The sequence below is a fragment of the Cryptomeria japonica genome, chromosome 1 (assembly GCF_030272615.1).
Source record: "Cryptomeria japonica chromosome 1, Sugi_1.0, whole genome shotgun sequence".
Taxonomy (NCBI): Eukaryota; Viridiplantae; Streptophyta; class Pinopsida; order Cupressales; family Cupressaceae; genus Cryptomeria; species Cryptomeria japonica.
In genome coordinates, this window is record NC_081405.1 from 706,791,072 (window position 1) to 706,817,504 (window position 26,433).

The window sequence follows — 26,433 nt, forward strand, 5'->3', positions numbered from 1 at the left end:
ATTTTTTGCCTATTTTTTTTGCTATTTTCCAAAAAATTTCCAATGATCAATTTTTGCATTGTATTACGCAATCACTTGTCGATTTTTATGCATACGCATTAAGTGCTACACAAACACTCTAAATGCTACATATTTGCCTTAAGTGTTACACATTAGCGTTAAACATCACGCATGAGCTCATTTCTTTATGCATTAGCTTTAAACATCACGCAAGAGTCATAATTGTACCGCATTTGTCATAACTATCAAGCATTCATCGTATGTGTAATTTTTGTCATGAGGTTGAAAATATTTTTTGTTTTTTGGGATCTGATATCTGATGTTTTCAATATTTCTTCACTGCAGGAGAACATTGGAGTGTTATACTACTGACAGAGAAGACCTAGTGGACTTGATCTTCGTACTGATTTACTTGATGAGGAGATTGAGCATATCCGACAACTTGGTCTATATCATGTTTTACACTTTCCTAAGGTTATAGCCAACAGGGCCATGATTACAACTTTGATAGAGTGGTGGCACTCTAAGACTTGTTCATTTCATCTTCCGACTGGTGAGGCATCCATCACATTAGAGGATGTATGGCGTATAATGCGTATTCATATTCATGGTGAGAGGGTTGTATATGACCATGATGATGGCATTGTTGGGTTATGCACACTTTTCAAGTGTGAGATTCAAGACTTATAGATCAGTGGCCGTTAAGACATCCCTTAGGCCCGATTAGACTATGACAATATGACTATTGTATTATGCGGTGTTGTCGGTGGTTTATTGATACCTGACAGACGAGGTCATCGGTTTCCATTTGGATGGGGCAGAGTGCTCCATGATATGATTGTTCATCATCAACTGTATGCTTGGGGTCCTTGTCTTCTAGCCATGTTATACTATCAGATGCATGGTATTGTGTATCTTGGATACCATTCTATTAGTTGTGGTGTGACACTTCTCCAGATATGGGCATGGGAGCATATTTCTATTTCAAGGCCTGTTATTCATGTTGATTTGCAGCCTGGTGAGCCGTATGCTTATAGGTACACAACAGGTATCAGACATAGGGGTTTGGGTAACACCTTGTACTAGAGACATCAGTTTGATATTTTGCAGCATTTTATTTGGAGACCATACTTAGATTGCCCCGGTTGGGAGGATGATGCAATGCACTTACCTTTCTGCCAACAACAGAGATATTTGACCGATAGGACCTTTGAGTCCCAATGGATTATTGAGATGTATCTTCCAGGGTGGGTTCTGAGATAGTTTGGTGAGGTACAGGTGACACCTGTGGTTACTGCTTACTTTGCTTGCATATCTCGTGAGGTTTCTGATTGGGGTGTGTGTATATAGCCTCATGTTGCTTCTGCTGAGTTTGATGCTCTGCTGCCATTACTCTGGGGGTGGAGTAGAGGTGTAGTTGATCCAGGGATGATGGTGGAGTGTGATGCATGGTTTTCTTGGCACAGGCCAGTGCCATTGACTGATCCTGTTGTTCCAATTACAGCATAGTAGATTCGACATCCTAGATAGCGGTTGAGGATAGTCGCAGGGGAAGGAGCTGGAGGAGGGGGAGAGGATGGAGTTGAGAGAGGAGGTGGGGGAGATGAGGGAGGAGGTGAGGGTGGTGAGGGAGATGAGGATGTAGACATTGGTGGAGACACCGAGTCTATTATCCGTGAGGATAGCAATGATTCTTCTGAGTCATCGAGCAATGAGAGTGGAGATGATGATGAGGATATGCTAGAGCTAGAGGATGTGCCTATTACAGAGGGTGGGAGAGGTCAAGTTGGTAAGGAGGATGAGTTGCAGACTCTTAGAGCGCGGGTCCAGAATTTAGAGGATGACGTCGCTAGATGAGATATCAAGCGAGAGACCTACCATGTAGATTATGGTGCCCTTGATGCTGAGAGAGATCATCTCTAGAGGGAGAGAGATGAGTCAGTGCGGAGATGTCAGATTACCATGGATACCGTTGATCATCTTTTTAGAGTAGGTACAGATGTGCATGACCACGCAGATAGGTATTTCACTATTGCGGAGGAGGTTATTTATTACAGACAAGCATATGAGAGAGCCATCCCTGAGGGTTAGAGAGATCCTAGCTTCAGTGTATTTATGGGGAGGAGATCGAGTAGATCTACTTCACGATGGACTAGCAGTGGTGGCGTTATGGTACCATCTCGACATCTTGGGGCAGGATCTAGTGGACAGGATCCACCTGCTGACAAACGCAGTGTTGGTTGAGACATTTTGTGATCATGTTAACTGTTATCTGAGCCTTTGGGCTTATTTATTGTATTCACACATTATCATTTTTGATTCGTATATATATGATATGCGGGTTTTGGCAGTGATCTATTTGTGTTTTGTTTTCTATGTATGCTTTTATGATGTTGTGAGTTTTATGATGAATATCTATTTGATTCTATATGACTCTGAATGCAATGGTAGTACATGTATGTATTAATGATGCTAATGAATGCAATGAACTCTATTATGAATGTTATCAAATCTATAATGAATGCAATGGAATCTATAATGAATGTTTTTGTATGATAATGGTTGAACCAATTTTAACTCAGATACACCATGAATAAATGTTAGTTAGATGATAGAAAGAAAAATTGATGATAGAAAGAATGTTAGAAAGAAGATGAGAAATCAACAAACTATCAATAAGCAAATGAGATGAGAATGTACTTGAAAGAATCACGAATCCGTGTCACATATTTTATTGCATCAATATATATTCATCACTGAGCCTTATTTTTGAATAATGAAGCTTAGCACATCAGGTTATAAGGAACCAAGATGCAAAGATATATCATTGTAGAAACAAACACGTAGCAAACAAGGAGTGGACCCTCCATTCTGGGAATTACGCTAGGGGTCGAGGTATGTGTGGCATCCAATAGCTGGAAGCTCCTATCACAGACACCCACTAGAGAAATTTCCCTAGAATTTCATCAGTTCACACCACAAATAGAAAACAAAGAAAAAGATACTGCCCATTATAGCTCCTCTAGTCACTTGTGGACATCCTTGAGTAACATAGGAACAATATTTGTCGCCAAATGATAAAAGGTAAAGACTGACCTGGACAAAATTCAGCAGCTATACTGACCTTGTGCCTTCGTTCTCAGTTACTTGATGTGATGCTTGATAATGTCTGATATCAGAAAGTTGTGGACCCTGTTTAAGATTGACCTGTCTAATTTTGAGTGTATCCTCTTCTGTTTAAGACAAGATAATGATCACTTTTATATGGATATGATACGATTGATAAGATAGTTTGATCAGTTGATTGCAGATGTTTGATTGGATAGTTGTATCCTTTGTTAACTTCGTGCGAAGTGTTTGCTGGATATCTGCTAGGGTATTTGTTTCTCACAAGACATTTTATTGCAAGTTTTTGATTGATTGATTTTCAATTTTTGGTTCTTTTCCAAGAGCTTTTTCGATGTTTTTTGGATTATGTAGATTGATATTTGAATGTTTTTGATTGATTTCTTCAAGACATTTTCCAGATGTTTTTGGTTGTTTTTTTTTTTTTTTTTTTCAGGACGTTATATGGATGTTTTTGGGATTTTATGGTTTTTAATGTTTTTGATTTTTGAGATTTTCATTGTTTTTGAATTTTGAGTTTTTCAGTGTTTTTGAATTTTTTTAGGACTTTATATGATTTTTTAAGGATTTTTTCAGGTCTTTATATGATTTTAAGGATTTTTTCAGGACTTTATATGATTTTTTGGATTTTTTCAGTTATGCCCCTAGTGTGCAGACCTGTATGCCATGATAATCTGCAGAATGCATGTGGAGACAAATTAATTTTTGGCATGACCTATGTTAATGCAATATGCATGATGAAGATGCATTTCCTATTTGAACAAGGTTGACTGTGTTTATTTTAGCATTTGTGATACACCAATTAAAATAAAGGTGCAAAACATTTCATAGATAAGCGGTCAATCGATCTTTAAGGTCCCTCGAAACATTCAAATCAAAATACTTAGTGAATAGGATTTACAAATGGAGACGCAAAAAACTTCCTCACTGGTTCTCAAAACTTTGATCTTCTTTTGCCCATGTGTGTGCAAATGAGTTAATTCCTACTCTTGTGTTCACTAAAGATCCTTAGCATCCTATATGACTACCTACATGGATTATTCTAACTTCAAAAGCATCTTGAATAGAGCCTCGCTGCTAGCAGGCCTTGAGAGCTCCAACGAGGTTATAGACTGTAATTTCTCAAATATTGCTCCATTACTAGTAGGCGTTCATAGCCCTGATGGAGTTACTTGCATGTTCTCATAGTCAAGCTTTTTATCGCATTTTCATGCGTGATATTTCAGTTATATATCATTGATTTTTTGCCTTAAGATGAATATTTGGCATAGCTCTTTTTCTTTTTATTTTCTTGCTTTGACTTGTAAGTAATGAAACCTACTTGGGTATGACAATTACAATGGCGCTGAAGTAGAATTTTAGATTTTTCACTAGTCATATGATCAACTAGGTGTCTCAAGTAAATTAGAGATTTATTGTGTTTGAGATATAGCAAATGATAGATTTTAGGTTAACAAGTCTCAAATAGTGAAATCACTACCCAACCATAAGTAAAGCATCATCAATTGGTAATGTTGAAAATGAATGACCTTAGGATCTCAAAGACTTCATGTCCGAATATCTAAGAAAGGAGATGACCCTTGTTTGTTTTGAATGCAAACAAATGATAAACATGGACAATTACCTTGTTTTATTGATGCTGCTATATGAAAATGCAGAATCTTTGAGAATGCAATGCATTTGAAAACTATGTGTAATGCAATGTTTTGAATAATATGATGTGCAATGTGGAAAATAAAACCTAAACTACACAAACCTTAGGTATAATATCATTTAAGGTGCATGTTGTTCATAGGGTTAGAGAGTGGCTCTCCCTCCATGGTAGCCAAATTATATGCTCTATTGCCTATAACCCTTGTTATGATTATAGGACCTAGCCAGTTAGGTTCGAATTTCCTTGGCTTTTCTCATTCCGCTAGGTTCCTTTGATTCTCTTTAAGGACTAGATCTCCCACTTGAAACGTTTGTGGGAAGACTTGTGTATTATAACCTTGTCCCAGTCTCTTTTGATATCCTTGTAAATGGTTGAACATTGTTTGTCTTTTTTCATCAAGGGTTTCTAGTTCTTGTAACCTTGCTACCCTATAGTCCTCCTCTGATATGATGTTATGTAAGGAAACTCTTAGAGACTATATTTCTATTTCAATGGGGAGTATTGCTTCTATACCATAGACCAAGGAATATGGTATTTCTCCTATAGGCATGCATACTCCTGTTATGTAAGCCCAAAGAGCGAGATTTAACTGGAGATGCCAGTCCCGTCCTGTGTCAGTGACAACTTTCTTGAGAATTTTCAATATTGTTTTATTTGTAGCCTCTGCTTGCCCATTGCTTTATGGATAATATGGTGTGGCAAATCTCTGTTGTATGTGAAACTTGTCACATAAATTCCTTCACTTCCTGGTTTTTAAATGGACATCCATTATCTATCACGAAGCACATTGGAACCCCGTATCTGCATATAATGTAATTGAGCATGAATTTTGATATCTACTTTCTAGTGGTGTATGTAAGAGGAATTGCCTCAACTCATTTGGTAAAGTACTCAGTGGCTGTCAAGATGAACTTGTGCCCATTGGAAGAAGTAGGGTTGATTTTACCCACTAGATCTAATCCCCATTGTGAAAATGTCCATGGTGATGTAATGGGTTGAAGATCTTGTGCTGGTGCATGAATGAGGTCTCCATGCATTTGGCATTGTTTACACTTATGTACATACTTGTAAGCAATCTTTTCCATAGTTGGCCAGTAATAACCTGTTCTCAACAATTTCTTTGACAATGGCGGACCGCTTTGGTGAGCCCCACAGATTCCATCATGGACTTCCTTTAAAGCAAGGTGTGCTTCATTCTCATCCAGACATCGGAGAGAGTTCCTAGATGCCTAACGAATAAAGGTCTTCTTTTGATTTTTGGATAGATTCGGCGACATGTATTGAGTGTGTAAATATGTATATATTTCATTGTACCAAGGTGATTCTGGACCCACAATTGTACATACATGTTCTGCTGAAGAAGTCTCATAAGCCGGTAGCATCAACTACTCTATGATAAACTCAGACTGAGTTTCATTAGTAGGCATATTAATTAGAGATCCTATGGTAGCCATTGCATCTGCTGCCTTGTTTTGTATCCTTGGGATCTATTCAAAGGTGATTTTTCTAAAGTACCCTTTGTAATCTTCCACTAGCTTCTTATAAGGCATGAGTTTGTCATCCTTTGTGTTGTAATCATCATTGACTTGGTTTACAATCAATTGTGAATCACCATAGACCTATAATTCTTGTATTCTCCACTGTATAGTTGTACAAAGTCCTATGAGAAGAGCTTCATATTCAGCTATATAATTTGTGCATGGAAAATTTATCCTAAATGATTTAGGTATAGAATCCCCTTGAGGAGTAATGAAGAGAATCCCTGCTCTAGATCCATGACTTGTATATGACCCATCAAAGTATAATTTCCATATTAGGGATGCTGTCAATGCAAACACTGATTCATCTAGAAAGTCTATGAGTAATGGATGATTGTCTTGTAAAGGAGCCTCTGCTAATTGATCTACTATAATTTGTCCTTTAATGGCCTTTCTTTCTATGTACTCTATGTCAAACTCACTCAAGATCATGACCCACTTAGCCAATCACCTGGTCAATGTTGCTCTGCTCAATAGGTACTTGAGTGGATCAAAGCGTGCAATGAGTTGTACCTTATGAGATAGCATGTAATGTCTGATCTTTTGGGATGCAAAGATTACTTCTAAGCATGCTTTCTCTATAGGGGTATAATTAAGCTCATAGCCAATCAGAGTCCTACTTATATAATAAATAGCTCTTTCTTTTCCTTTGTTGTCATGTTGTACCAACAGAGCTCCTAGAGCTGAGTCTGTTGCTGATATGTATAACAATAGAGGTTTTCCAGTAGTGGGTGATACTAACACTGGTGTGTTTACAAGATAATCTTTCAGAGCTTGGAAAGCTTCCTGGCACTATTCTATCCATTTAAAAGTAACTCCTTTCTTGAGTAAATGCTGGAATGGGTGACACTTATCTACCAACTATGCTATGAATCTCCTTATGGATTGCAGTCTTCCTTGTAACCCTCTAAGTTGTTTAAGTGTTGACGGAGGTGGCATATCAATGATTGACTTGACCTTGGCAGGCTCTACTTCAATTCCTCTGTTTGATACTATGAACCCTAACAGTTTACCTATTGTTACACCGAACACACTTTTTTGGGTTTAATTTGACATTATACTTCTCTAATTGATCAAATATATGTGCAAAGACCATGAGGTGACCTTCTCTTGTTTGTGATTTATCGAATATGTCATCCACATAATCGTCCATTATGTTGTGGATCATGTCATGAAACAACGTTGTCATAGTTCTTTGGTATTGTTGCTCCGGCATTTTTTGAGACCAAATGGCATCACATTCCAATAGTATGTTCCCCATGGGCATGTAAAGGCCATTTTATGTTGATCTTCTAGTGCAATTTTAATATGGTTATATCCTAAGAAACCATCCATTAAGGATAGCATTTCTTTTCCAGCTATTAGGTCAACTATCATATCAATATTGGGTAGCGGGAAGTCATCCTTAGGACAAGCTTTATTTAGATCCCATAAATTTGTATAGATTCTTATTGCTCCTGTGGGCTTAGTCACAGGTACCAGGTTGGATATCCATTCTATGTAATCAATAGGTCTTATGAAACCTACATCCAACAACTTTTGCAGTTCTATTTTAACCAGTAATGCAATACTTGGATGCATTTTTCTCAGTTTTTGCTTGTAAGGTTTAACTCTTGGTATTAGAGGTAAATGATGTAACACTAACTCAGAGTCTAAGCCTAGCATATCTGCATAGGACCAAGGAAAGTTGATAGGTCATTTCTTGAAAAAATGAATGAATCTGTCTTTTTCTTCTTTGCCTAGTGATTTTTCCAGATGGATGTTATGTACAACCTCCCCTTCTGCTATGTTCACTTCTTTTGTTTCTTCTATAAGCAATGCTGAATTTTCTCTTTCCATAGGAAGATTACCCAAGTCACTCTTGTCATTATGGGTAGTTTGATCCTTATCTTATGTTGCAGAAGCACTTTCTTCTCCAAAGTATGTTTTTCTATCCAAGTCTACAACAAACCCTACTTTGTGATATCCTTGTGGAAATCCCTCTCTGACTTCGAGAAATTTTGAAATTGCTTCGTCATTCTCAAACCAATCTAGTGTTGGTTTTCCCTCTTGCCCCCAATCAATCAAGTGTGAATGTACTAGGGGTAAATCATTACTCTCTTCTTTAGTAGACTCTGATAACATGAAGACTTGATTGTTTGAATGACTTTGTGTATTTTCATCCTCTAAAGCTTTATTTGATACCTTAACATTACACTTTTTGGTGGGATAGAATCATGGAGTGATAAGAACTCATAGTCATGAGAGTTTGTCTTACTTTCAATATATTTTTCATCATGTGAGCTATCATCACTTATTTCTTCTTGTTCCTGCCTTTGATTCTAGTGTAGATTGACTGGTCTTCTGTGTACATTATTTACCCTTCTTAATCTTGGTATAAGCCTTTGCAATCTTTCTTCATCCGATTCATTTGGTTGAGCCTGAGTCGTTTCTTGTGGTAGAATTAGTGACAATAACCATGGATGAGATTCAAGTGGTGGTGGTAAACCTGCATTTGTTGCTACATTAGCCTGGATTGTTGTGTCAATAAATGCATCATTTTGTAACTCGGTGCTAGGTTCTTGCAGGAGTTGTCTCATGCCTTCTCCATCGAATTCTGCACTAGGTGATGTGGCTACCTGATTACTTGTTTGAGATGAAGATGGAAGCACTTGCATGGACAAATCCCTTTGTGGTATGTAGTTTGACAGTTTGCTTGGTCGATTTAATATATCAAGGGTACGTTGTCTTGCTTCTGTGATATGTTGTACATGCTTATATCCCAATCCTTGATTCCCTGGATTATCATTAGGAACAATAGGCTCTAGCCTTCCTTGTTTTTGTAACCCTAGGCCTATGGTACCATCATATCCATGTCTCTAGAGCATTTTGAATCCATTACCATATTGATCTGTGGGTATTCTAGGTATTGTCATATGATCTTCTTCTTTATATATCCAGTGGTTAACATCTTCATTCAGGGATTCTTCTTGTAAGTCACCCCATCTAATAAAAGAGCATGAGTCTATGTATCTAACAATTTCTTTTCCTTTGTCTTGGTTTTGCACTGTATTGTGAGGTTTCCCAAAGGACTTAGGAGAAAGAGACAACTATTTCCCACTTAAAGTATTTGCAATAGAATAGTCTCCACAACCCATATCTTTTATTTGTAAGGAGGATGTTGCAGGCATATCCTTTTTTGTTTCTGTGATTTTTAATGTCTCCAGTTGTGTAGTGAGAGGTGATGCCTGATTGATAGGTACCTGATTATCCACACTTTCTTTCAAGTAATTGCAATGTTGGAAGGGATTTGGATCACCCAATATGGTGATTTCAATACCATTGTATGGGAATTTGACACAGTGATGGAATGTGGATGGTACTGCTTGCATGGTGTGGATCCACGGGTGACCCAATAACATGTTATATCCCAGTTCTCTGTCCAATACTTGAAAAGTGACCTCTATTGTTATAGGTCCCACTTGTACTGGTAATGTTACAATGCCTTTTGATGGATGTTCTTCATCATCATATGCCTTGATATTTATCCTCTTGGAAGAATCAATGTGAAGTTCAAAATATCCTAGTGCTTTGACCAACTTTAAAGTACAAATATTGAGACTAACTCCTCCATCTATGAGTACTCTTTTGATTCTTCTCTTATGAATGTAAGCTTCTAGATGTAGTGGGTCATTATGAAGTAGTCTATCACTAGGAATATCTTGTTCTGTGAATGCAATATGTGTACCTTTTGTCAAATTCCCTACCATAGTCTGGAAGGCATTTTCATCTATATCTTTGTCTACTACTGAATCTTGAAGTGCTTTATCTAGTATAGCTCTGTGAGTGGGTGAAATACACAATAGTTTGAATAATGATATCTATGCCAGAGTTTTCTTAAATTGTTCAACAACATTGTAAGTCCCTAGTGCTGGTGGATGATTTGGTGGTATCCCCTGTAAAGTTACCTTTGATCTACGAGTAACCACTGTACAGTCTCTGTCTTTGGGAGTTATGGTGATTGTAGCGACTGTATCATTTGACTTACAAGATTTGTCGGTATCATAAGCTGTTTTATCAAGATTTATGTTAAATCCCTCTTCATAGTCTTTATGTGTATGTTTGACATCCATGATGTGTTCTATGATTTCATCTTCAAACCAACCTGAGTGAGATGGTTGATCATGCTCCCAGTATCCGAGACAAAGATTTCTATCATCATCATACTTTGGTGCCTCTAGTATCATGCACATTTGGTTATCATCTGTGTGAGTGTCTTGATATTTCTCATCTTGATCAAGTGTTTTTTCTAAATCATTGCTTGCTATATCTCCTGGGCTAATGGCATGAATAGTGTAATCGTATGAGAGCTTTGTGTAGTTGGTTGTATTGTCTTGGGTACCTGACGTGGTAGCTTTCCCTTTTTCATGTTTAACAAAAGGGTTCTTAAAAATTGTATGATTTGTGTTTGCTGAGGTATTATCGGTATCGATTGTGATGTCCCCTTAGTCTATCATATCTTGGACCAAGTTTTTCAATTTGTAGCAACTTGCTGTTTTATGACCTTCAGTCCGATGATAATCACAGAAATCATTATCATCCACCATGTGGGTTTGAAAGGACCTAGTTCATACAGTCTTACTTCAGGTAAAGTGATCATGTTTGTCTATATTAAGTTTTTGAGTGTTGACTCAATAGGTTCTCCTAGAGGTGTGTAATTTCTCCTTGGAGTATTTACTCTAGGGTATCTTGTGTTCATGTTTTGTGTAGCGTTTACATTTGTGGAGGTCGTGCTATTCCCTATATGTGGATTAGATGACTGACCTATTCCCAAAGATAAAATGGGTTGAGTTTTGTTTACCATTCTAGCATCTACAATACCATCATTGGTCACATTTTTGTTTTTCAACCAAAACTTAGATTTGTCATTGTTGTTGGTGTTGCCATACTTAATAAGACCTTGTTCTACTAGTCCCTTCTCACATTTGAGAGATTTTTTCGTGATTTATTTGAATGTGATTAAACATTGCATTTGTATCGGATATTTAATCTTGGGAATCAAGTTTTCTGTGAACATATCCACTTGCTCTATTTCTGGAATAATTGTCTTGCACCTCCTATAGAGAGCCCTCCATCGTTTTATGAAGGATGCAAATGTTTCACTCATATTGTTTAGCGGCACACAAGTCCATCAAAGTAACTGGGGTATCAATGTTATGTGAGAAGTTTGCAATAAATTGTTCAGCTAATTCTCCCCATGATGTGATGGTTGGTGGTAAATGTGAAAACCACTCTAAAACCGGACCTCCCAGACTTTTTGGAAATAGTCTCATTAAATAAGTATCTTCTAAAGCAACCTCTATACATGTCGTAAGAAATTCTTTGATATGATCTCTAGGATCACCCTTCCCTCAATATCTATCAAATTTGGGTGTTTCAAAATGTTGTGGAAAAGGCGGCATGTATAGTGTTTGATCAAATGGATAAGGATGTAAGTCCTTCATTGTGTAGTTCTTTTTATCATTACCAGTCTGCATGGTTGTCATTTGTTGTTGCAAATTTTGTATTTGTTGTGTTAGAATATCTGTTTGAGTCGTAGGTAAACCTTGTGTTTGTGTATGTCCCGCAAAAGGATTCATGGTTGCATAACTAGGAGGTTGTTGGAAGGTACCAAGATTATAACTTTGTGTGTTGTGCGTTCCACTAGGTACTGTGAAATAGGTGATATGCGAACCCATGTTTGGTTGAGTTGTACTTGTTGTATTGGTTGGACCTAGATTTTTATTTTGGTGACTATATGTTGATCCCATTGACTAGGAAAATGGAGGTTGGGTTGCACTTGTTGCTTGTGTTTGAATAGATGTTGAGACACTTGATATTATCGGTATGCTTTGTGATGGTACACTAGCATTGATCACCGAGGATGATGCACTTGTTTGAAAGTTTGCATTCATGTTGACATTTGTTTGGATAGGTATGTTTTGAGGAAAAATGGAGGTCATTGCTTGTATTTGTGTCCTCGGTGATGTTTGACTATTATCTTGACTAAAGTTTTTCCTGGTGGTAAAATATTTGTGACATCAAAATCTTCATGTAGTTTTGCCCCATTTTGTATTAACAATGAGAGATACTTGTCCCCATCACTATGTATAAGTGCATCTAGGATCATAAGGACGTGCGGATCTTGTTGAGCCGATTCAATTTCTTCTTTTGTTAGATGTTGTTGTAATTTGTTTAGGGTAGACATTGTTTGAGTACTTGAGTGTTGACCTGTTGACATGTCCATATTCCAAGTGAGGTTTATAGACTATGTGTTGTTTGGGTCCATTATGCGTTTCGCTTTTTGTGACCTTGTGATGGGCATCTAAGACTACTCTATGAGGGTGGTTCTATGCAAGACGATGACTAACACTAGACTGTAGATGTAAATATGAGGTATGCAAGACTAGACTAGACTCTCTATTGAGGATTTTGACGTGAGACCTGTTGAGTTTTTCTAGATTTCTCTAATGCAAGTTTTTCCATATGTTGCCTAAGTTGTTCTGTCTCAATCTCTCTATCAATTCTATGGGAAATCTTAGACTCGATATTAATCTCATGTATGACTCCTATATATTGAGGTGCGCTTCTTCTTAAGTCCCAAGCTAAGTTAGCTAGACCATCAATGATTTCTCGTTGACCATCATTTGGTACTATATTAGGTTGCTCGAAGGGGAGCAAACCATAACCTGGGAGACCCATGACGACACATGCTATGACTCTATTACTGACAATGGACTTAGACATATATGAGGTCCAGATGAAGATGTATATGATAATGTGGACTCAAACTTTGGACTATGCAACGACTATGGATGATAATGAAGACGTGAATGAGGACTACTTGAAGACTTTAGGATGATAATGAGGACGTAAGTGGGACTATGCAAAAGACTTCCTAGGGTCACAAGTATGTAAGGACTTTTTTGGTTTCAAAATGGACTTTGTTTTCTGTAACTTCGTGTATATGACAAGTTGTTGTAGTTTTCCAAATCTGAAAACAATTGCTTGGAGGTATGTATAGCTGACTGACTCAATTTTCATACAATCTCAGAAAATTCAGAGATACGTAGGATAGGGCCTGAAATAGCCCAAAGGACTGACTCAATACTAGTCTAGCAAATTGATACATAAAAAGAACAGAATACAATCTTAGGCTGGAAAGTAGACACCATTCAGTGAGGCCCTTACAAAATATTGAGACAAAACGAACAGATAGAGAGTCTAGAAACACTGGCTCCACTCCACGACACACACTTCTCGGGCATGCCAATCTCTCTTACCCCAAAGATCCGAAGATTTTATAGCTAAGGGATTTCTATATCATAGTGTAAGGTACATGAAGGGTATCTATGGGGTACGATCTACACTCTCGGAATCACTAAATGTAGGATTTTTGGCAGCTAAATTGGTTCGTAGTATTAGGTTTTGAGGGGTCGCGATCCAATGACGGATTCTCAGAGAAAGCCACTTAAGACTTTAGTTGAGCTTATCGGTGCAGGGAAGGCCCTCACATATGTTGAATTCACTCAACACTCTAGCCGCCTGACCAGTATATTTATATAGCAGCTCGAAAAACCCACTCGAGAGTATGCTGGGAGAGATGATATCCCCAACTCATCCCAATTGGAAGTACCTCTATGGGGTGATAAAATCCCTAGTCAAAGATACCCCTCACTACATAGAATAAAATAAAAATTGGATGTCGTTGTCACCTCCTTCCTTTCTCCCAAAACCCCGAAGGCGGGTGGAAAGTCAGTTAATGCAATAGTAGGTCCACCCCAAACATGATAAAAATTATTTACCTAAAGAAAAAGAAAAATGATTTAATCTAATGCAACTTGATTCAGGTTTGTTTTATAGCCCAAATTTAGGTGTTGAATATGCATGTACATGTCCATTTTAAACACCAAATCGAAATATGAAAGCATACATGTCAATTTTAACCATTTGTTTATTTTAAGCACCAAAAGATAATGTGTGAGATACATGCATGTCAATTTTAGCCCATGTTTATTTTAAGCACCAAACAACGAAGTGTGAGATTATCCATGCATGTCCATTTTAACTGTTGTTGATTTTAAGCACCAAAAGATGAAGTGTTAGGTGATGCATGCAAAAATACTAATATAATCCTTTCTGTAAATCCACCACAGGCTATAAACAGGAGATTAGTAGTAAAATCAAACTAACAGAAAACATAAACTTAAAACTTGACAAAAGCGAATGCGTAACTGTACCTGTGCGATTGCATGATACTTACAGATCAGATGCGTGATTCTGACAGAGCGAATGCATAATTCTGATAGACCGAATGCGTGATGATAACTGATCGATTGCGTAGCACTAACAGGTCGATTGCATGACAAACAAACAGACAACAAATAAAGATTAAAAAATAAAAGAAAACTAAACCCGATTTGAAACCTGCAAAACCAATTGTGAAGCCCTAGCCAAATCTCTAATCATCCATTCAATATTGATTAGATCATATTTAACTGGATAAGAAAGAACTAAGCTATTATATCTATCAAAGGCCAGTTGCTCTTCCAAATCTTGTATCAATTTTTCTACTTGGAGAACCTTTTGATAGCGTTTGGCTTCTCTTCTTTGTTGTTTCATCCTTCTTGCACTTGAAATCCTGAACTATACTTTTCTTGCCATAAACTATTATAATCAAATCATGAAATAGAAGAAATTCGATCCCAGATTAACCCAATTTTAGACAGAATTAGACAGATCAAATAATAGACAATAAAAAATTAAACAACAATTTTTCTTGCGAATGCATAATCTAGAAAGGGCAATTGCGTGATCTGGATAGAGCGATTGCGTAACCCTATTAGAGTGAATGCATGACCCCGAGGGGTCAATTGTGTGACCCCGAGGGGTCGAATGCATAGCACTATCTATGTGATTGTGTGACGATGTAAGCGCGATTGCATGATGAAAAATCTTGTCTCAAAATTCATGCAACCTGCAAAAAAATAATGAAAAATCCGTACAATCCGCAAAAAAAATCACACAAAAAATAAAGAAAGTTAATTAGCTGTGGGTTCACGTCGGGTTCACCAAAATGTCGTATGTAAAATTCATCTTAATAAAATATCAATTAGAAATCAAAGGGAAATCATGAATCCCTATCTAATCAAAGAATTCTAACAAACTAACAATGAAATAACACAATCAAGCAAATAGGAATTAAAATAATTCAAATCAAACTCCCTATTCCAAGATCGCATATAGCTTCCATTGCTCTTCTCTTCCCTATGGTATGATGGCTCTCGGATATTGTGTTGGTAACCTCCAAGTGACACAAAGATTCAAGGTTCGTGATTATTGAAAATAGAGATTGGATGCTCAATTTATAGATTTTTGGGTGAGATTGATTGAAAGGTGGAACAGATTGATCAAGAGGTGGAACTCAGGTGAGCTCACATGAAAATTGATAGTTCAATTGCTGATTGTAGGAGTGAAACTCAATAGATTGAATAGATTAAAGGAGTTAACTGAATGAGAAAAAGCTGATTGAAAGAAGAAAAAGAATGATTGGAGGAAATAAAGAGGATGACAAAGAAAGCTTAATTTAGAAAAAGCTAATTGAAAGATGGAAAGAGAAATTGGAGAGATAAATGATTTAATTAATTAATTGATTGAATTAATTAATTTAGCATGTGCTTGCATTTAGACTTAGATTTTGAATTTGGTTTTTGCATGAAATTTATTCAAATAATTGAATTTATTTTAATTCAATTTAGTATTTGAATATATTTAGAACTTGACTTTGATTTTCAATTTGGTTTTTGAAATCATGCACATGTAATTGAATTTGGAAGAAATTAGAAGAATATGAAATTAAATGAAATTAGAATTTGGGGATTTGGAAATGGAAGAATTAATTAGTTAATTAAATAATTTAAAGAAACTATTTAATTATTTTAGAAATAGAATTTAATTAAATAATAAAGGTTATTTAAATTAAAGGAATTAAATCACAATTAATTAAATAATAAATATTTAATTAATATTTAGAAAAGGGTTGATGATTAGAGATAGAAATTGAGAATTAATTTATTCAAATAATAAAGATTATTTAAATTGGGGAATTAATCAGAATTAATTAAATAATAAATATTTAATTAATATTTAGGAAATGATTAAAATGATTAAACGATGAAATAATAGGAAATAGAATAATTAGTAAGATGATGAGGAAATATGAAATTAGAAGACATTAAATAAAATGAATTTAGAAGAAATAGAAGAATTAGAAGAATAAGATTAATTAACTTAATTAAATAATTAAAGAATTATTTAATCAATTAGAGGAATAATTAGTACATGATCAATGAGACATTTTTAGGTGTCTACAGATATCTTTACCAAACCTCTACCTAAGACCACTTTTGAGTATCTTAGAAGTCAGTTGGGGGTTGTCCCTCTTCATGAAGTCAGTTGAGCATGATGTTGATTGCATCAGTCCCTGAACCACTTGCATAACTTTACATGGATTGATGAGGAGTGGATGTATTCCATAGGGCGAGCATCAAGTTGCGGTATGTTGATACACAGTGAGATTTTGATATTACATATTTTACTTTTCTTTTTGGCATTGTTGTCAAAGGGGGAGAAGAATTATGTATCTGATTTGGTAAACCAGTGATAGACTAAAGACAAACAGAGCATGGTGAATACTTGGTAATGTAAACCAGAATTCCTATTCACCAATCACAACAACAATCAGAGGCGTTGATATTTGTATTGCCATCAGTGCCAAAGGGGGAGATTGTTGGCATTTTTCTTATATATTGCATTAATGATATGTTGTCATTGATGTCAATTGAACCAGTGAATGATATTCATAATATTGTTGATGTTACTGTTGATATTGCTTTTATCTTGTAACAAGTATGATAAAATTTGTGGAAGATGTTGTAAACTGGTATATGGTAGTTTGTAAGTTGAACCGGTGTATAAAGTTAAACATTTCTACGTTATATAAACCGGTTAACCCTACCAATTGTTTTGTGTTAAACCCTAACCGATCAAGTTTGTTGGTTTATGTTGAGCGGTAATTGTGTATGGTGAAAATGGATAACAATGAACAATAATATTGAAAGACTAAAATGGATTCAACCACAAAACCCTAGCCTAACAATGAACAAAGATCCACCATAACATATGAAGATAACCTAAGACAATGCAAATAACTCAAAATTACAAAGATTATACCATCACATGTCCACTAGGGTTTTGATCTCCATTCTTCCTATCTCCATTGATCTTGCTTGATATATTTGCTCTCAGATTTTTGTATGCACAAGAGCTCAACAAAGAACGGAATGTGGTTGCAAGTAGAATTGTAGTCTAGTCAATTGATCAAGTAGTTAGGCATGTCTCATTGAGGATTAGGGATTAGGGTTTGACAATGAAGAAAGCATCTCCTTAAATAGAAGACACAATAAGAAATGGAGGGTTAAGATTGAGAGGTGTAAAAAGAGAGGTCGGCTAGGATTAGAGGGTAGGTATAAGAAATACCAAAATAATGAAAGAGGTAGGTAGTGTAGGAATTAAGAGATGAATGACATGTGTCATGTGTAGAAAAGGATAATGAATTAATTAAATAAATAAAGATTTATTTAATTAATAGAAGAAGTAGGACAATTAAATAAATAAAATATTTATTTAATTTAGGAAAGGGATAATTTAAATAAATAAATGTATTTATTTAAATGAGAAATAAGGCTAGAAGAGGATAAATGAATTAATTAAATAAATAAAAATTTATTTAATTAATAGAAGAATTAGGCTTAGATAATTAAATAAATAAAATATTTATTTAATTAGACATGACAATTTTGAGTGTCTACAGTAATAATGGAGACATGTGTGATCATTGTATGAGGATAAGTTTATATTGATTTAACACGTTTGTTATCTTGGAAAGGAGCAAAGTGGATTGCATCAAATGCATAGTGTGTGATGAGTTACAAGTCCAATAAAGATGTGATCATGGAGCGGTTGGAATTTTCTTGATTAATGTGAAGAGATTGTTATGATTTCTAACAGTCAAGATTGTACCGACTTGTTTGTAATATCAATGATGAGAATTAGGTTTTTTTTGTGTTACCGATCTAGTTGATTTGTATTAAGGTTGATGAAGTTGTTTGTAAAAAGTGTTGGCAAAGTTGGCAGAAATTAGTTGAGTGTGTGGTTTCCAAACCGGTGGATGGATCTACAATTTGTGTAAAGGCAGATTGAAGCTTAAGAAGGATCTGATCAAGCAGATGTAGTACTATTCAGACAGATCAAGAAAACCTATTATTTTATAACAATTATTGCAGAAATCAAAATCCCCTAACCGAGTAAGCTCTAACAAGCTTGGTTATTTATAAATCCTCTAACAAGGTGGTCCATTAGTTTGGATTCTCAAATCCTCCAGTGATGTTACTCCTAATAGAGTATTGTGCTTTTCATCAAGGCATATTTGTAAATCCCTTAACCGGGTGATTCCTATCTGTAATAAATTCTTAACAAGACTTATTGTAAAGCTTTAACAGGCTTGGCTCCTAACAGGGCAAACTTCAGAAGAGTTTAGATAGCTATCCTTGTGAGTCTCATCTTACCGTGGTTTTTACCTATTTGGGTTTTCCACGTATAAATATTTGTGTCTAGTGGTGAATGCTTTTGTGGTTATGATCTTATTTGTTGATTTGATTAACTACTTAACTATTCTGATAAGGCATGATAATTGGAAGCATGAGAGATGAATATGTCGATATTTGATTAAGCATTGTTGATGTTTACAAGATTGAAGTTGTTTACTATTAAGTTGGTATAACAGTCAAACTAGTTGATGATTGATTGATGTTGGTAATCTTTGAGACATTATCTTGACAGAGTTATTTGTTGATAAGTTTATTTCGAGATTGTGAATTTATTATCAGTTTTTGAGTATACTGATTCACCCGCCCTCTCAGTATTCTACCGGATCCTTATTCTTTCATCATATCATCATTCACATGGTCCATGTGTTTCCATGTTATCCACCTCAGCATATTGCATAGAGACTCCTCCACCTAATCAGCCCCTACCCCAGGCTCTTGTCGCCTTCTAAGACAATTCAAATTCCCACTTACACTATATTTTTCCTGTCTTTGATATTTTAAGCTATCACCAAAATAATCCCTATTCAACAAAATTGATATGTAGAACATGGTAATCCATAACCAAGAATTTTTAAACTCCATTCATGGAATAACTATCTTTTCTCTCTCCCTTGAGGAGAGTTCTGACATGAGTTGGGATACAATTGATGTTCCTCCAGCACCTAATACCATCAGTTTCAATACCCATAGCAGCTAGGGCATCCACAACCCGGTTACCCTCTATAAAGGAATGGACAATTTCAAACAAGTCCATACTTAAGATGAGTTTTCTAATATCCCCAGTGATTCCTTCAACGGACCAACAGGGTCTGTTTAGGCCTTTCACCGCTTCAATGATCAAATTTGAATCCCCTTCAATAGAAAGAGCCTTAATACCAATAGAGAGATCAAATTGCCATCCCCTCAGCCTACCCCTTTACAACTGTTATTACCATCTAATGTAAGTTTTTTAAGGTTAGGCATTGCTTCTAATTGCAGATAATTATTCACAGTTCACTAAGCATAACAATTCGGGACAGCAAAATTCTCCATATTAAGTGCTTGGAGATCATGCAGGGCAGACATGTTCTGCGGCAGATTAGATACTCTGTCAGAGTAGATGTTATTGACAGATGGAGCATCTCGAGTAGGTTACTCTTCAACTCATTTGATTTCATTACCCGCAAAGACACCAGCTCTGATAATCCCTTGGGCATATGACTTACCAGCTCATCATTGTAATACATTATATTGAGATAATGGAGACATTAGAGTTTACCGACCCTTTCAGGAAGACTGTGTAACTATTTGCAGTCCGACAGATGGAGCAACAGGAAACTCTCTTCCGTATGATTTGCTCTCCTATGATAGTCAAAAGGAACAGCAAAGGTAGAAAGCTTGTGAAAAGGAGGGTTTGTCTTTTAAGTTTGCTTCAACATGGAATTTTATCTAGCCGTATAATTCTATATTGATTGATTTGGTTGATGTTTGGATGTTTCTCCATAAATATTTTGTACCCAAATTAAGATGATGTAAATTATTTGATTCGTTTGGCTTGTTCACAAATCTGAATGATATGATAAGGATCAAAAGCTTTATCGAGTGTAAGTTCTTTCACATCTGTTATTGGAAATTTGAAATAATGTGATTGAAATTTTGATAGAATAAAGATTCTTAATCTTTTGTTCTTAATTGAAAATTTTGATTATAAAATTATATAAAAGATAAAAGTGTTTTAAATAGAATTTTTTATTAATATTTTAATATATTTAAGTGTGATGTAGATTTAAAATCACATCTTTTAAGTATCTTGTCATTTTTTATTTATTAATTATGAGATATCTAAGGATAAGACATTAAACCACATCAATCAAAATGATTTAAAGTTACAATTGGATTATAGAAAAGCTATCCATAAGATTAACATAAAAGTTGAAGATAGAAAGTTCTTAACTTACAAACCAGAATTCAATGATTACTAAAAGTTCAATAAATGATTGCTAAAAGTCCAATATTCAATGACTGCCAAAAGTTTAATAGTATCATTTGGAATCACAAAATCTATATTATATTTACTATTTTTTAGTTATTAGCATTATAATTTGTCAATTTTAAGTTGATTGATGGATTATAAATAAAAGACTTATGCATATTGTTAATGTGATAGTGAAGTTTGTATAGTAATTGGGAATAACTGGTATATATTGTCATTGTCATCTTTATAAAAATATGTATATATTAATGATTGTTTGATCCTAATTAGTGTTTTAATTCCTTGCAACCTTTGTAGATGCTTTATTTTCTTGTAATTTAGCATTGTTCAATATAATAAAAAGCAAACAAGGTTTAGTACTAACATTGACTTCTCTTTGAGATATTTGACTTTTCACTACTTCAAGTGACTTCGAACTACCTTAGGTCTTTTCAATTACTTATTAAATGTGTTAATATTTTCAAGTGATTTGTTACATTGTGAATTTACATGTTTATCTTAATTAATAGGTCAAAGCATGTAAAAAGTTAATTGAATGATCAAAATTTTGGATTAGGTTAATCTTAAAGCTCCTTGGGATGATGTTGATAGTCATGAACGGTTCAAAAATTGATCCTTGCATTATTTTATGGTCTTTGTCCTACCACTATATCAACTTGCCATTACTGGTGACTTGATTATCACATCTCACACTAAGTCTAATTTTGCACCTAAGATCAGGGAAGCTAGCTAGTGCTCATCCAACCCTTGATACCTGATATACAAATATGGATTAAAAAGCATGTAATAAAAGTCTCCATGCCACAAAGAATAATAATAAATTGAACTCATTGCACTCAATATATGACTTACTATCTAATCCCCCAACCCTAATTATATTGGTATTAGGTGTGTGTTATACACCTTGTAAGTCCTAATATTTGAATTAATTTTTTTATTAATTTGTCCCTTATTTTGTATATGAGGTGTCCCATGTATGACCTGACCACTATACCACGTGTATGATTATGTATGACATGTGTGTAAGAATATGTAAGAGCTTTATTTAACGTGACATATATACATATGTGGCACCATATGTGTGTCAATGATTCACATGCATAAGATGACGTAAGAGGGGAGTTACAAAGTGGACCAAGAATCTTGACCAAGTTTATGATTGTCTATGATGCATGTCATGAGACATCTTGCTAAAGGTAGAATATGATCAAATGGGATACTAAAGTTAGTGGGAAATGAATCTATGTCCTTATTTTACTTTATGCATTTTTTTCATTTGTATTAGGATATTTGTTTAGTAAATGTTATGATATTGGAGATTCATACTAGGTGTTTTCTTAGAATTTGATATCAAAGCATGTAACAAGTGTGGTTGTCATTGCACCAAAAGATCGACTTGTATATGTCCGATACCACCACTAGACTTATAGAATCCACAGGAGGCATTTAAGTCATGTCATAAACCTGAGCGCTGTGTTGCACAACACAAGGAAACCAAGGGCGCACACCTTGCAACAATCCCCCCCAGCGCAAGTAAGGGGTTTGAACTTGTGACCAAGCTATGATACCACTTGTTACAAGTGTGGTTGTCGTTGCACCAAAAGATTGACCTGTTAATGCCCAATACAACCACTAGACTTATATAATCCACAGGAGGTAGTTAAGCCATGTCACAAACCCGAGCGCTGCGTTGCACAACACAAGGAGACCAAGGGCGCACACCTTGCAAAAAAGCCATGGTGATTTCATGGCTAGGATGTTCTTGTATGAGGTTGAATGTAATATATCCATGGTGATTTTATTACAATATTCCTTATATTAACAAGCTTGTGAGAATTTAGGAAGGAATTTAGTGATTGTTAGCCCTTGTTCAAGTGGAAATCTTGTAGTTTTGATCTTATTTTTCAAGATTCAATATTATAGGCACTTGAAGTATGAAAAAGGTGGAGAATTATGGAGTTGATTATGTGGTTATATGTAGCATGGTGTTAACCTATTTCTCTCATTTAATAGTATGGAATAACCATATTGCATGAATGTTGGGTTATTTCTTCATATAGTCATGTGTAGCAGTGTCATCATGTTGGATGTTTGGGTTTGGCTCCCTCAATACATGGAAAACATTTCTTATCTATACTATGGTTTTATGTCCTTAATTTAATCCACTGGCATTAGAAATAACTAGTTTGTTAGTCCCTAAATACTTGTAGGCTATTGATCTAGTTATTGGATGATCAAAAAGATTCTCTAATAGACTAGTTCCTTTATATACATATGTATAAGGTGATGGTTGTGCCATTGATCTTCTCATGGCCTGGAGTTCCTAGATAGTTCCTCTTGGTCCTAATGGATGCTTAAATTAAGGTTACTTGGATCTATGGGTTTTGTATATTTTCTATTCAAATTTTAGGGCTATTCTTATCTAAAACATTCCATCATTTTGGTGTTTTCATACTTGACAATTTATAATTGATAAGTGGATTTTTAGTATGTCCCTAAAAAAGATTAATTTTTAGGTTTTGCATGTTTAAGCAACACTTATAGTTTTTTATATTTATAAAAGGAATAACTTTTAGACTGTGATTTATATGTGGCTTTTTCTAGATGCAAGATAGTTTCATATTCACATGCATAATTTATCCATGGGCTAAGGAGGTAGGTTTCATTTTTCTCTTTATAGGGGTTTTGGTACATGATTAATCACTCAACATTTCTATGGTGGTTCTTGTTGGGGCTTTAAAATATGATTTTCTCCAATTATAGATTTGCTTGCATTTTTGGATTTAGGATTTGTTTGATGTAAGTATCGTGAAAAATTTATACTTTTTCTCTTGAGGTTTATGATTTTCTTATTAATAAATAAATGTTGAGTATACTTATCTTTGGTTATACATTGTAATATGGATCCATGTTGTGCATTATTTCAAGTTCAACATTTTTTTGTGGTTTCCTTGGTTGCAACTAGAGCACTAGCCATGATTATTGTTATCCATGGATGACCATTCACTACTACTTATGAAGGTTGTTTATAAATACATTTAACATAAAATACTTCTATGCGGGATAACTATGTAGATATTTTATGTTTTACATGTTGTTTTTTATAATGGGGTTTTTGGTAGTGATGCTCTGCGAAATGGACAAGGTTAGCAAATGACAAACAACACAAGACACAAGAAATCGTTAGTGTTAGTCAATCAAAAACTAATCTAAACAGGCATATCAAAAGAGATACTAAAATCATGCTAATATATCTAACAAATGAAACAAAGATAATAAGGCATCTCCAAATGCCTCTTAGCATGCTCTTAGCTCCTTCTCCCTTATTCCTCTCCTCTCCAAGTTCCAAAATAGTGTAGCTCTCAGCAGCTTTTTGCACTATGGATGCTTATGGAGGATTGAGATTTTAGTATTTTGCTCTAAATGTAAAATGAAAAGCTAAAATACTAGATGCTATTAAAATGATTGATTTTAACCAAAATAACAAGATTTTAGTTTGCTATGCTAAATGCTCTCTAAAATGCCTATAGGTTAAATGCATACAAGTTTTCAGGATTTGGATTATGAAGAAATGGGCTCTATTTATAGGGAAAATGGAGCGATGGATGGTTGAGATTGAGCAATCTCAACAAGGGTCAGGATTGAATGATTTCAAATCCATGTGAGGGCTTTCAACCCAATCCTAGGATGACAAGTGTCAATGTGAGATAGGTTGAGAGGAGAGGGAATAAGTATTAAATGCTTGATATGACCTTGGGAGTTAAAGTCAAGGTTAGTTAAATGAATAACCTCTTTATTCAAAGAATAAAGCTTTTATCCAATGGATAAACTCTTGTGCAAATGTAAAAAGGGATAAATATGGTCAAAACAATAAATGTTTGGGGAGACAAGTTTGAAATAACCATAAATGGTTATGTAAGAGCCATAAATGGTCATGTAAGAGCCATTAGTGGTCTTTGAAGACTTTGGGGGTTAATTTGTTGAACACACAAAGCATTAAATGCTTTTCAAAGACTTTTGAAGTCTTTGAGAAGTGACTTCATTTTGCTTAGGAATGTGACAATAATTAGGGGATGGATTAGGCTAATTAGGAAGGGGTTAGAAGAATCTAGAAGGGGATTAGATTTGCAAGTGGATTTGGTGGGTGAGGGAAAATAAGATTTTATTTAAAATAAATTAATTTATTTCAATAAATGTGTGCAAGTTGCATTTGTAGGAAAATGCAAGTGGGGGGGGGATAATGATTTAAATAAATGTTTAATTTAATTTATTTAAAAGAGGAATAGGGGGATTTAATTAAATAAATAGATTTTATTTATTTAATTGATTTGAATTTGATTTAATGAATTAATTAAAATAAATTGAATAATTTATTTAATTAATAGAAGAATGTTTGGAGATGAATTAATTAAATATTAATTTAATTAACTGATGGCTAGTGGATTTTTAATCAAATAAATATGAAATATTCATTTAATTAAAATGGGCAGATTTATGTGACTACAGGTAGTATATTAAGGTGTCATACATTTATAGATTCTAGTGTTAGCAGTCATTTTTATTATCATGATGCATTGGTGTTGTGTAGAAATGAGATAGTGATATGGATGGATGGAGTTCCCAGGATTTGAACTATGTATTACTTTAAGATTTTGTAGCATTATTAGAAGAGTATTTTAGTTCACTTGCAATTATATCTTAATGGAGCCTATTAAAAATATCTTCGTTTGGTGATCATGGTTTTGATTTTCCCATTGTGAGATCCTACTATTATATTTGAATTTTTTGGTTGTGGGGAGTCATAGATGATCTTTAGTTAAGATATGTACATCATGATTCTACAAGTAGGTCTGGATCAATTATAGTGGAAGCTTTTCTAGTGATGTGATATTATATCATGGTGGACCTTATATATTTCATCTAAATTGTAGCCTTGGTATGATTTTGGGTGCTTTTGGGAGAAAATCTATATATTTGAGGAAGATTTTTTTTTATGAGGAAGATTTAAATCATGACTTCTTGGAGAAATCAATAACACATCACTGGCTAGTGTGATCCTAGTAATAAATCTTAGGGATTAATAGCACATTGGGCATGGTGATCATTAGCTCTATGTTCTATTCCATTTATTTTTGTGTATCTTATAAACAACATTAGGGAATAGCCACTTGGCCTAATAGAACCTAAAGAAGGAGAGATTTTCCACTCTCATAAATTGGCATGTTCCTACCATAGTTTGATCATTATACGTTACCTTATTATCTTGTTTTGACATTCTTTAGCCTTGGGCTTTGGTGTTTTCTTTATGATCCGAGATGGAGATGTAGTTTTGATTTTCAATAATGTAGGAGTTAATGGTGATACCTTGACATCCTTAGGATCACTTGCAAGACCAAAATAATTTCCACAAGAGAAAAAGTGACAAGAATAGATTTCTTCAACAATGCAATATTGATT